Here is a 14090-nt window from a genome sequence, read left to right as displayed (position 1 = left end):
TATTATTGTTGTTATTATTAATTATTGTTTTGACGACTGGAGCACTTTCAGAGGAGGGCAACCAAGCAGGTGAGAGGAGGACTAAAACCCATGCCCTGCAAACATCAGGTGAAAGACCTAGAATATTTAGAATGGAGAAGAAAAAACTTGGGGGAGGGGTAAGAAATAGGATGGTTGCTTTCAAGAATTTAAAGTGCTATCATATGAAAGAAGGATTCGCTTTGTTTTGCTTTGATCCAGGGGAAGTATCCGGAACAATGGCCACAATTTTCATGGAGGCAGATTTCAACTCTATGAGGAAACATTTGCTAAAAATTAGAGCTATCCCAAAGTGGAATGGCCTATTTCAGGGGTAGTGGGTCCTTATTCACTGGCATTTTTTTCAGTGGGGGCTGGATTAGGCTTAGGATAGTAAGTGGTAAGAGCATTGGCTTTGGGGTCAAAGTCATTTGACCTGGGTTCATATCCTGGCTTTGCTTTTTATTACTGGTGTGACTTTGGGCAGGTCACTTAACTTTAACTGATCCCAGGGCTTGGGAGTCACTGCTTCTAACCCTTCCCATAAGAAGGATCGTCAGTCCTTGCCATGTGTCTTGCTACCACCTTCTAAAATCCTCCAGACCTCACTGTCAATCCTGACTCTACGCCTTCCAGATCCCTCGCATTGTCTTCTGATTTAATGACACAACTTAAGAACAGGACCCCTGGGTCTTTCCATTTAGCCTTTAGTTGAACTTTCATTAGACTGTGAGATTCCTGAGGGCAGACATTTTTTGGCCTTTCTTCAGATCCCCAGCACTTAGTGCTTGCCTCACATTAATCATTCAATAAAAGCTTTTTCGTTCATTCATTTGTTCATTCTCTGGGCCTCAATTCTTCAATAAAAAATGAAAAATTGGGACTAAATGGTCTCTGAAATCCCTCCTAGTTCTACTATGATTACCATTTATTAAGAATGTTGTAGGAGAGAGGGCTCCTCCTTAGGTATGAGTTGACCCAGATGTTTTCTGAGAATCTCTGAGTCTAAAGTATGAGCTTGAATGACAAGGGGATGGTAGTATCTACAAGAAAAAGATGAATTGGGGGAGCAGTTTATGGGTAAGGCCTTGAGTTCATTTTTGGACCCACTGGAATCCATGTGTCAGTGGGACGTTTGCCAGAGAGTTAGAAACACAATTTGTCCATCGCTCAGCGCCAACAATAGGAGAAACAAATGTCACTTGTCTGCTTCTCTCTCTGTCAGAAAAGACTGAAGCCTATGTGAAAGAAATCAGTCAGAGTTAAGGAATCAGCATCATTACCACCAGCACCCACAGCAATATATACTGAGTCCCCACAACATGCCTGGTCTTATGCTTGATGCTATGCCATCATATGGAGACGTATAAGAGATAACTCCTTTATAAGTTCACTGTCTAGTTGGAGAGAAAGGATATATAGAGGGGAGTGCTATCATCTCTAGGAGTGGGGAACCTGCAGCCTCGAGGCCACATGTGGCTCTCTAGGTCCTCAAGTATGGCCCTTTGACTGAATCCAAACTTCACAGAACAAATCTTTTTATGAGTTTGGATTCAGTCAAAGGGCCACACTTGAGGACCTAGAGAGCCACATGTGGCCTTGAGGCTGCAGGTTCCCACCCCTGAATTCTAGCCTGTGATTTGTGCCAATGCCCCAAATGTTTAAGCAATAGCACAGTGGAAAGTGGAACTAATCTGTCCTCCAGGGTCCTCTCTTGGGTCAGTATATTAGGAAGGCAGAATTTATGATTTCAAAGAGAATCTCATATGTGCCTAAAAGGTCCGGAACCACAGGATATAAGGAATTCTCTAGGCAGAAGGCAGGAGAACTAAAGCATGTATTTACACTCCACAGTAACAAGCCCACAAACCAGCATCCCCATTTTGATATTTTCATCAAAAGCTTCTAGGCCCAATAAGTCCTCCTCACAAGGGTAACCAGGAGGCCACAGAGAAGCGAGATGGTATAAGGCAAAATCGTATACATGCTTCCCCTCTACGGTAAGAAGATTACCCACTAGCCTCCAGTCAGCTCTGCTACCAGCAGCTCAGCTTCGGCTGTAGGCGTCTCTGGCTCCAACTGGAAAAGGAAGAGAGCATCTTCAAGCTGTCCTCTCCTCTCTTATAGAGTTTTTGACATCATCAAGCGCCACCTGAACGACCAGGGCTGGTTGGTTCTTGACTTGGCCCCTCCCCCTGGTGTAGACCAGGTTAACACACCTCCCCTCAGCCAGTACCATGACTCATCACACAGGAAGTTCTCTGATTCCTGGCATGGTCGCTGGGCTTCCTGCCCCGGAAGAGCAAGCCCCAGTGTCCAGGGAAGCTCAATGAGGTAAGCTGAGTCATTCAAAGAAAACAAAGTCCATTCTGGTTACAGTCAGACACTGCTGTTGTCATCTGGGAATTCCTCTTTGTAGAAAGCATTTCCCACAAATTTCCATGGAGTTTTCCTATATGGGATAGAATCACCAGTCAATGTTGTTGAATGGTTAGCAGAAGGAGGAGGATGTGGTGGTGTTGGGGTGGGGTTGTGGAGGAGGGTACAGAAAGAAGAGAAGTGTATGGTATAGATGTGAGAGTCCCAGGGAAGATCATTGGGCACCACTATGATTGCTTTGGGAACCCAACCCTTTGAGGTCTCATCTTGACAATGCAGGGTTTTAAATCAGTCTCTTGTACTTTCTCATGTGTGATCTTGAGTAAGTCCTGTTCCTGTTTTAGGCCCCAGTTTCCCCATCTGTGAAAGGGAGGGGTATACATCTCTGCACATACAGGAGTACAGTATAATGCAACAGATAAGGTATAGGTCTCAGATTCAGGAGACTTGGGTTTGAGTCCCGACTGTGGCAATAATTATTCTGGATAGGCATTGCTTCTCTCTGGGTCTCTGTGTCAAATAAAAGGATGTATAAAGAGGGTCTACAAAAAAAGGGGAGGGTGATGAATGAGAACATAGTGCCTGATACATAGTAAGTGCTTAATGAATGCTGGTTGACTGCTTTCTAAGGACCCTTATAACGCTGACTCAATGATTCTCTGTGTGAGATTAGGTAGTGTTCGTCCACTGTACTTTGCTTCAAGGGTGGGGGGCTTCACAGCCTAGGTTTCAAAGCTCAGAATAGAGAACTGACCTCCTCTTAGTTGCTTATGACTAAGGCCTGTTCCTAAAGTCTCACATCTGTGATCACCACCCATGTTTCTTTAAGATTCAGAGAAGGAGTGATAAATCACACCCCCTTCTCCCCTCCCCACCTCCTTTGGCATTCAGCGTGTACAGTGTCTAATAGTACATCAAGTTAGACACTAATAGCTCTAAACTACAAGCCTGATTTATTGCTCTTTCCTTGCAAAAAATCTGTTTTGTTCCCTCAAGATCCTCCAACTCTGCTATAGCTGGTCAATTTATCACTCTTTTTAATATGCACCATGGTTGTAATAATGCCTTCCTTTGCACAGGAAAATTATGTCCTCCCTAGGACATAAGTTTCAAGCTGTGTTTCCAGTGGGGGGGGGCAGGGTGGGGAAGGGTTGCACTGAGCCATTCACACTCTCTCCCAGTTCTGCCCATGATCACCCTGTTTAATTTCTATGCCATTCAATTCAAGGAGGCAATAAATTGAGAGGCAGCTTGGGATGGTGGTAAAATCATTAGGCCTATAGTCAAGAAAGACCCAGGTTCACAATTCTGACTCTGAGACTTACTAGCTGTGTGACATTAAACAAATCACTTAACTTTTCTGGGCCTCAGTTTCTCCATGCATTAAATGGGCATAATAATATCTATCGATCTGTGTTATGGGGCTACGAGGTAATGTGGATAAAGTGCTTGGCAAACATTAATGCATGCACATGCACAAAATGTTGGCTATTACTGAATCAAATTCCTTGGTCTTTCAGCTGTGGGTCGAAACTCTATGGCAACAGTGAAAGGTTTCTGAACACACAACAACCAAAAATTAATAAAAAATCAAACTAATGAATCCAAGGTGTTTCTGTTTCGGTTCTTTTTCTTTTTTTTTTTTATTTTTGCAGGGGGAAATACAGGGCAATCCTTCCCGAGGTGTTTCTGGCAGGGCTTGCCCATATTGAATTGGACAACTTCACTGTAGCCTTGGTTCTGCATGAGCACTTTGCATTGCGCGTGCCCTCAGGCCATGCAACACCAAGGAAAGCTGCCAAAACTCAAAAAGCATTCTTGAGTGGAAAAGGTTTAAGAAGGAAGTCCTGTCTAGGTGATATGGTCCAGCTCCAAATGTTTTGGACTCCTCAGGGGCTATAGGACACTCCTACGATTTTCATTTTTTTTAATTTATTTTTTATTTTTAGTTTACAACACTCAGTTCCACAATTTTTTGGGTTCCAAATTTTCTCTCCCTCCCATTCCTCTCCCCAACCCCCAAAGACAGCATGTAATCCAATGTAGGTTCTACATATACCTTCACCTTGAACTTATTTACATAATAGTCCTGTTGTAATGAAGAATTATAACCAATGGAATGAATCATGAGAAAGGAGAAACAAGACCAAAAAAAAAAAGGAAAAACAAAGAGAGAGGAAAAATTTTGCCTCAATCTGCGTTCAGACTCCATAATTCTTTCTCTGGATGTGTACAGCTTTTTCCATCATGAGTCTTTTGGAACTGTCTTTGAACCTTGCATTGATGAGAGGAGTCAAGTCTATCAAAATTAGTCCTTACAGATACTGTGTGTCTGTAATCGTGTATAATGTTCCCCTGGTTCTGCTCCCCTCACTCAGCATCAGTTTGTATATGACATTCCAGGTTATAATGAAGTCCGTCTGTTCCTCTTTTCTTATAGTACAACAGTATTCCATTACATTCATATACCGCAATTTGTTCAGCCATTCCCCAATTGATGGCCATCCCCTTGATTTCCAATTCTTTGCCAACACAAAAAGAGCTGCTATAAATATTTTTTTGTACATACGGGTCCCTTTCCCATTTGTGTGATCTCTTTGGGATACAGCCCTAGAAGTGGTATTACTGGATCAAAGGGTATGCACATTTTTATAGCCCTTTGGGCATAGTTCCCAATTGCTCTCCAGAACGGCTAGATCAGTTCACAACTCCACCAAGATCAGTTCACAACTCCACCAACTGTGATTTTCATCTTGAAGGGGAAACCCAGATGGACCGTATCTTTAGTTTATATATCATCAAACAAATGTTGACCTCCTCTGTTAAAGGTTCTGTGCTGGGAGACTGTGAGAGAAACAGACTTTGGATGAGGTCCAATCCTTGTACTCATGTAGCTGATGAAGTCTTTTGACTCTTCCTTTCCTTTGTTGGTCCAGCCCCAAGGAAATCAAAATAGGTAAGACATGGAGGGAACATCATTAGACCTTGAGACCAGCATTCTTAACTTTTTTTTTTATTTTTATTTATTTTTTATTTTTAGTTTACAACACACGGTTCTACATAATTTTGAGTTCCAGATTTTCTCCCCTCCTCCCCTCCCTCCCCAAGATGTCATGGAATCTCACATAACTACCATGTATAACTTTGCATTGAATTAATTTATATACTAGTCAAGTTGTGGAGAAGAATTATGACCAATGGAATGAATCATGAGAAAGAAGAAACAGAACCAAAAAAAAAACAAACCCAAAAACAAAAACAAAAGAGAAGAAAAAAAGACGAGCATGTAGTGTGCCTCAATCTGCATTCAAACTTCACAGTTCTTTCCCTGGATGTAGATAGCATTCTCCATCGTGAGTCCCTTGGAGTTGTCCTTGCACCTTGGGTTGCTGAGAAGAGCAAAGTCTGTCAGGGTTGGTTCTCACGGAATCCATATATCTGTGGTTGTGTACAATGTTCTCCTGGCTCTGCTCCGCTCACTCAACATTATGTCATGTAGGTTTTTCCAGGTTGTTACAAAGTCCGTATCATCCCCATTTCTTATGGCACAATAGTATTCCATTACCTTCATATACCACAGCTTGTTCAGCCATTCCCCAATTGATGGGCATCCCTTTGATTTCCAATTCTTGGCTACCACAAAAAGAGCCACTATAAATATTTTTGTACATATGGGTCCCTTTCCCTTTTGTGTGATTTCTTTGGGATACAACCTGAGAAGTGGTATTGCTGGGTCAAAGGGTATGAACATTCCTGTGGCCCTTTGGGCATAGTTCCAAATTACTCTCCAAAATGGCTGGATCATCTCACAACTCCACCAGCAATGTAACAGTGTTCCAATTTTCCCACATCCTCTCTAGCATTTATCATCCTCCTGCTTTGTTATTTTAGCCAATCTGACAGGAGAGATGTGGTATCTAAGAGTTGTTTTGATTTGTATTTCTCTAATCAATAGTGATCCAGAGCATTTTTTCATATGCCTATAGATAGCTTTAATTTCTTCCTCTGAAAACTGCCTGTTCATATCCTTTGACCATTTCTCAATTGGGGAATGGCTTGTATTCCCACATATTTGACTCAGTTCCCTGTATATTTTAGAAATGAGGCCTTTATCAGAGATACTAGTTGTAAAGATTTTCTCCCAATTTTCTGCTTCCCTCCTAATTTTTGTTGCATTGGCTTTTTTTGTACAAAAACCTTTCAATTTAACATAATCAAAATTATCTATTTTGCATTTTGTAATGCTCTCTATCTCTTGTTGGGTCATGAATTCTTTTCTTTTCCATTAATCTGATAAGTAAACTGTTCCTTGCTCTCCCAAATTACTTATAGTATCAGCTTTAACTCCTAAATCATGAACTCATTTTGACTTTATTCTGGTATATGGTGTAAGTTATTGGTCTGTGCCCAGTTTCTGCCCTATCATTTTCCAATTTTCCCAACAGTTTTTGTGAAATAGTGAATTATTAGCCCAGAAGCTGGCCTCTTTAGGTTTATCAAAGAGTAGATTGCTATAGTTGTTGACTTCTCTATCTTGTATTCCTATCCTATTCCACTGATCTACACCTCTGTTTCTTAGCCAGTACCAGGTAGTTTTGAAGACTGCTGCTCTGTAGTACAGTTTAATATCTGGTATGGCTAGGCCACCTTCTCTAGCATTTCTTTTCATTAGTACCCTAGATATTCTAGACCTCTTGTTTTTCCAGATGAAATTTGTTATTATTTTGTCCAGCTCAGTAAAATAAGTTTTGGTAGTTCGATTGGTATGGCACTGAATAGATAGATTAATTTAGGTAAAATTGTCATTTTTATTATATTAGCTCAGCCTAACCATGAGCAACTGATATTTTTCCATTTATTTAGATCTGACTTTATTTGCATGAAAAGTGTTTCATAGTTATGTTCATATAGGCCCTGGGTTTGTCTTGGCAAATAGACTCCCAAATATTTGATAGTGTCTACAGTAACTTTGAATGGAATTTCTCTTTCTATCTCTTGCTGTTGGGCTTTGTCAGTAATGTATAGGAATGCTAAGGATTTATGTGGGTTTATTTTATATCCTGCAACTTTGCTAAAGTTGTTTATTATTTCAAGTAGTTTTTTACTTGATTCACTAGAATTCTCTAAATAAATCATCATATTACCTGCAAAAAGTGATAATTTAGTTTCTTCTTTTCCTATTCTAATTCCTTCAATTTCTTTTTCTTCTCTTATTGCTACAACTAACGTTTCTAGTACCAAATTGAATAGTAGGGGTGATAATGGACATCCTTGTTTCACCCCTGATCTTATTGGGAATGCATCTAGCTTATCCCCATTACAAATAATGCTTGTTGATGGTTTTAGGTAGATGCTATTTATAATTTTAAGGAAGGTTCCATTTATTCCTATGCTTTCTAGTGTTTTTAATAGGAATGGGTGTTGTATTTTGTCAAAGGCTTTTTCTGCATCTATTGAGATGATCATATGGTTTCTGCTAGTTTTGTTGTTGATATGGTCAATTATGCTAATAGTTTTCCTAATATTGAACCAGCTTTGCATTCCTGGAATAAATCCTACCTGGTCATAGTGTATTATTCTCGTGATGAGTTGCTGCAATTTTTTTGCTAATATTTTATTTAAAATTTTTGCATCAATATTCATTAGAGAAATTGGTCTATAATTTTCTTTCTCTGTTTTGACTCTACCTGGTTTGGGTATTAGTACCATATTTGTGTCATAAAAAGAATTTGGTAGGACTCCTTCTTCACCTATTTTCCCAAATAGTCTACAAAATATTGGAATTAGTTGTTCTTTAATATTTGATAGAATTCACATGTATAACCATCTGGCCCTGGAGATTTTTTCCTAGGGAATTCATTGATGGCATGCTCAATTTCTTTTTCTGAGATGGGGTTATTTAGAAATTTTACTTCCTTTTCTGTTAACCTGGGAAGTTTATGTTTTTGTAGATATTCATCTATATCTCTAAGGCTGTCAAATTTATGGGCATACAATTGGGCAAAATAATTCCTAATGATTGTTTTGATTTCCTCTTCATTAGAGGTGACCTCACCCTTTTCATTTTTGATACTGGTAATTTGATTTTCTTCTTTCTTTTTTAAATCAAATTGGCCAAAGGTTTATCAATTTTATTGGTTTTTTCATAAAACCAGCTCTTTGTTTTATTTATTAATTCAATAGTTTTCTTGGTTTCAATTTTATTAATCTCTCCTTTGATTTTCAGTATTTCTAATTTGGTATTTAATTGGGGGTTTTCAATTTGTTCTTTTTCTAGCTTTTTCAGCTGTATGCCCAGATCACTGATCTCCTTTTCCCCTATTTTATTCATGTAAGCATTTAGGGATATAAAACTTCCCCTAAGAAGTGCTTTTGCTGCATCCCATAAGTTTTGGTATGTTGTTTCATTATTGTCATTCTCTTGAATGAAGTTATTAATTGTTTCCCTGATTTGTTCTTTGGCCCTCTCATTCTTTAGAATTAGATTATTTAGTTTCCAATTAATTTTTAGCTTATTTTTCCATGGTTCTTTGTTACAAATAATTCTTATTGCATCATGATCTGAAAAGTGTGCTGTGACTACTTCTGCCTTTCTGCACTGGATTATGAGGTTTTTATGCCCTAGTACATGGTCAATTTTTGAGTATGTGCCATGTACTACTGAGAAGAAAGTATATTCCTTTTTATCCCCATTCAGTTTTCTCCAGAGGTCTATCATACCTGCCTTTTCTAAAATTCTGTTTACCTCCTTAACTTCTTTCTTATTTATTTTGAGGTTAGATTTATCAAGTTCAGAAAGGGAGAGGCTGAGGTCTCCCAATATTATAGTTTTGCTGTCTGTTTCTTCCTGTAACTCCCTTAACCTCTCCTCTAAGAATTTGTATGCCTTACCACTTGGTGCATATATGTTAAGTAATGATATTGCTTCATTGTTTATGGTGCCTTTTAGCAGGATATAATGTCCTTCCTTATCTCTTTTAATTAAATCTATCTTTACTTTTGCTTTGTCTCAGATTAGGATTGCTACACCTGCTTTTTTTACTTTAGCTGAGGCACAATATATTTTACTCCAGCCTTTTACCTTTACCCTGTGTGTATCCCCCTGTTTCAAATGTGTTTCTTGTAAACAGCATATTGTAGGATTATGGTTTTTAATCCATTCTGCTATCTGCTTCTGTTTTGTGAGTGTTCATCCTATTCACGTTCAGAGTTATGATTTCTATCTGTGTCTTTTTCTCCATTCTATTTCCCCCTGTTTATGCTTTTATTTCTCCCTTTCCCCTTCTCCTCCTCAACAAAGTTTTGCTTTTGACCACCGCTTTCCTCAGTTTACCCTCCCTCTTTATTCCCCTCCCTTATCATACCATTTCCCACTTGCTACTTCTCCCCTCCCTTCTGACCACCCCCCTCCCTTTTTTCCCCCTTTCCCCTCCTACTTCCCGTAGGACAAGTTAGATTTCTAAACTTATCAGGGTATGTTATTCCCTTCTTGAACCAGATCAGATGACAGTAAAGCTCTAATACTGCTCTTCTCCCTCCCTTCTTTCCCTCTACTCTAATATGTTTTTGTGCCACTTCATTTGGTGTAATTTACCCTTTTCTACTACCTCCTTACCTCTTCTCTCATAGCCCTCCCTTTATATCTCTTACTTATATTTTTTATCTTTACATCAGTTAATTTATACAGGCATTCACAATCTATATGTATCCCTTTCAATTGTCATAATAGCTGTACCATTCTCAAGACTGACCTATATATGTATATATATAAAACATACATAAGATGATATAATCCCACATAAAGATGCAAATAACCTGCCCTTATTGGTTAATAAGGTTTGTGGGGTTTTTCCCCCGGTTACCTTTTTATGTCTCTCTTGAGTTTTGTATTTGGAGATCAAATTTTCCATTGAGTTCTGGCCTTTTCATCAGGAAGGTCTGGAATTCTCTTATTTCATTGAATGTCCATCTCTTTGCCTGAAAAATTATGCTTAGTTTTGCTGGGTAGCTGATTCTTGGTTGTAGTCCCAGCTTCTTTGCCCTTTGGAATATCATATTCCAATTTCTCCTGTCTTTTAGTGTGGAAGCTGAGAGATCCTGTGTGATCCTGACTGTAGTTCCACAATATGTGAATTTCTTCTTTTTGACTGCTTGCAGTATTTTCTCCTTGAGTTTATAGTTCTGAAATTTGGCTATAATATTTCTTGGTGTTTTCAGTTTGGGATCTCTTTCAGGGGGAGATCGGTGAATTCTTTCAATGACTATTTTGCCCTCCGGTTCTAGGACCTCTGGGAAGTTGTCTTTGATAATTTCTTCGAAGATACTGTCAAGGCTCCTTTTTTCATTTCCGGTAGACCAATAACTCTTAAATTGTCTCTCCTGGATCTATTTTCCAGGTCGGTTGTTTTCCCAATCAGATATTTCACATTTTTTTTTCTATTTTTTCATTCTTAACGTTTTGCTTTACTACTTCTTGGTGCCTCATAGATTCATTAGCTTCCACTTGCTCAACTCTAATTTTTAATGAGTTAGTGTTTTCATTTTGCTTTTGAGTCTCCTTTTCCAATTGGTTGATTTTACCTCTCAGGGTGTCATTTTCTCTATTTAGATTCTGAATCTCCATGGCCATTTCGCCAATCTTATTCTTTAGGGACTTTTCCATTTTTCCATGTTTTCTTTTACCTCCCTAATTTGGTTTTAAAAATCCTCCTTTAGCTCTTCCAGCAATGCTTTTTGGGCCGGAGACCAGTTCACATTATCTTTTGAGGTATCCGATGTATCTACAGTGTCATTGCTGTCCTCTTCCATATTGGTATTTTGATCCTGCCTGTCTCCATAAAAAGAATCTATTGTCCTTGGTTTTTTTGTGTTCTTCATGTTTGTTGGTTTGCCTTTTCCTGGCTTTACAACAAATTTCTGCCTTTGGGGCTCAGGGCTCTCTGTCCCAGCTTTCTTATTCTGGGGGTTGTGAGTCTAGAATTATAGCCTTCAGTTTCCTGAGGTGTAGGGGAGGGGTCTGGCTCCCTGACTTCTCACTCCCTGTGGATGCTCTCCAGCACTGTTGCTTTTCAGCAATGGTCTCAGCTGTTTGTTGTTTGAGCTGATCTCTGGCACTTCCCCTGGGGGAGCAAGATTAAGCCTGGGCTCCTGGTGTTGACCCCTGCTGACTCTGCCCCTCTGGGACTAATGAACTTCTACTATTTGACCACTGAAGCCCCACTTCTTTCTCCTCTGTTCCAGCGTTCTGTTTTTTTTTTCCCGAGGAATTCTCTGGGTGAGGGGGGGAGGGATTACAGCCGTTTACCTGACCATTATGTCTCCCGGAAGCCCTGTTTCATTCCTTTGGGCTGCAAGCCTCAAGGCTCAGTGTTTTCAAGGCCAGTGATGTTGCACTGCCTCTCCTCGCTTCCACAGACTGCCGTCCTGTGTTGGGTGTCCTGGGGATCTCCGCCGGTTTTGGGCGCCCAGCTTTCTCCCAGCCTGTCTCCCACGTGGATTTCCCGGTGGGCCGCTTCCACTTTGGTCTGGAGGAGCTCCGCACGCCGAGCCCTCTCTGAGCCTACAGATTCGTGCCTTTGGCCTTTCAGACTCTCCCGGCTCGGAAATTTGCCCCACGCAGACTGCTCGCGGTTTCTGACTCTCTCAAATCTGCTCAAATTCACTTTTTTATAAGAATCTGACAGACCTTGTGAGAGAGCTCAGGTAAGACGCTGTTTCCATGTGGCCATCTTGGCTCTGACCCCCCCCCCCCCATTCTTAACTTTTTAAAATGTGTGTCGTGACCTCTCTGGTAGTCTAGTGATGCTTATGAACCTCTTCTCAGAATAATGTTTGGAAATGATTGAAAGAAATGCTAATTTTCAATTATAAGCTAGTGAAAATAAAGATGAATTTTTTTCCCATCCAAGTTTATAGACACTCTGAAATCTATTCATGAATTTCTTAAGGATCTATGGAACCCAGGGCCGGTTCAGTAATCTCCCAGGGAGATACAAAATGTTTATGGGTCCACCCTCTGTGTAAGTCAAAGACCAAATAGAGTCATAGACATGGAGATCTGCTGATATTCTCTACTGCAGTGACTGCTTCACTGATTTGAGCCAGATGTGGTAATAAGAGGTTTTGTTGTTCAGTAGTTTCAGTCACATCTGACTCACTGTGCCCATTTGGCAAAGATGCTAGAATGGTTTGCCATTTCCTTCTCCATCTCATTTTACAGATGAGGAAACTGAGGCAAACAGGGTTCAATGACTTGCCCAGGGTCACATAGCCAGGAAGTGTCTGAGGCTAGATTTGAACTCATGAAGATGAGTCTTCCTGACTCCAAGCCCAGTGCTTTGTCCACTTCACCGCCTAGCTACAGGAGAGAGCTCCAAGTTTGTGGGAACTGATGACAAGGCAAGGTTTTGGAGAGCCGAGTTTTAGCACATGTGCTGAGTGAGCTCCTAGTTGTGGAAACAGCTTTTTACCCTTTTCCCTACCCTGCTGTTCCTCCTCTTCCTATTTCCCACTCACCCCACATCACAGGCATTTTCTTAATTCTGGCTTGGGGCTCAGCTTGGGCTAGGCGCGTTAGCCTTCTTCAACACTGTTGCTTCTGATTTAGAAGGTTCCAGCTCCCTTTCTGCCAACCCTGCCTCTCAGAGTCACTGTGATGAAGAAAGCAGGGGTATCCATGGGAGATAGAGACAGAAACTGAGGCCTGGAAAAACAGAGGCTGCTATTGTATAAATACCCACTGGATACTGAAACAACATAGGTGCTTAATAGATGCTTGTTGAATTGACATGTTTTGTTGAACTGAGTGAACGACATCAGGGCGCCTGAGCTATGGTCCTGGCAAGTCGCAGATGCCAGCAGTAGCACTGAAGACTGCCTTAGCTTTTTTTCTGCTGTGGGACTCCCGATAGCAGTACATAAAAGCAGGCGGAAGGGGAAATTGTGGGCTCTTTTGTTTCATGCCTTGTAAAAGAGTAGTTTATTTTAATTCAGAGATGTTTCAGTCTGAGTGTAACCAAGTTAGAGTTACGCACGTACAACTACAATGAGAAATTTAATAGTGAATATGAGGCAAAATGTATGGCTTACTGGTGGCTAAGCCACTGAGTATGACAATGACACCTAGGGCTTCAAAGTGTGCAAAGTGCTTTATTTCACCTTATTTAGAGTCTTACGATAACCTTGTGAGATAAGTGTTACAGGCACCCACATTTTACAGATGAGGAAACTGGGACTCAGAGAGGTTTAATAACTTGCTCATGGACATATAGCTATTTAGTAGGAAAGGCAAGATTTGAACCTAGGTTTTCTTGACTTCATCCAGTATATTAGACTATTTAATGACTTTTCATCATCGTATCCAATGGAAAGGAAAGCCTTCCACAATACAGCCCCAACCTACCTTAGTAAACTTTTCATGTTATTCCCTTTCACACCCTTCCCTTTACAGCCAAATTTACCTATTAACTGTTCCCTGAGCTTGACATTTCACCTATTGTCTCCTTGCCTTTGCTAAGGCTGGAATTCATTCTCTTTTTAAGTCTGACTTGGCTGGTATCTGAATTTGCTCAATAGGGCTAGGTCTCCATGAGGGAGGGAGGGACAGAGAGGGAGAGGGAGAGGGAAAGGGAGAGGGAGAGGGAGAGGGAGAAGGAGAGGGAGAGGGAGAGGGAGAGGGAGAAGGAGAGGGAGAG

The sequence above is a fragment of the Trichosurus vulpecula genome, chromosome 3 (genome assembly GCF_011100635.1).
Source record: "Trichosurus vulpecula isolate mTriVul1 chromosome 3, mTriVul1.pri, whole genome shotgun sequence".
Lineage (NCBI taxonomy): Eukaryota > Metazoa > Chordata > Mammalia > Diprotodontia > Phalangeridae > Trichosurus > Trichosurus vulpecula.
Note: the sequence above shows the minus strand (reverse complement) of the source record.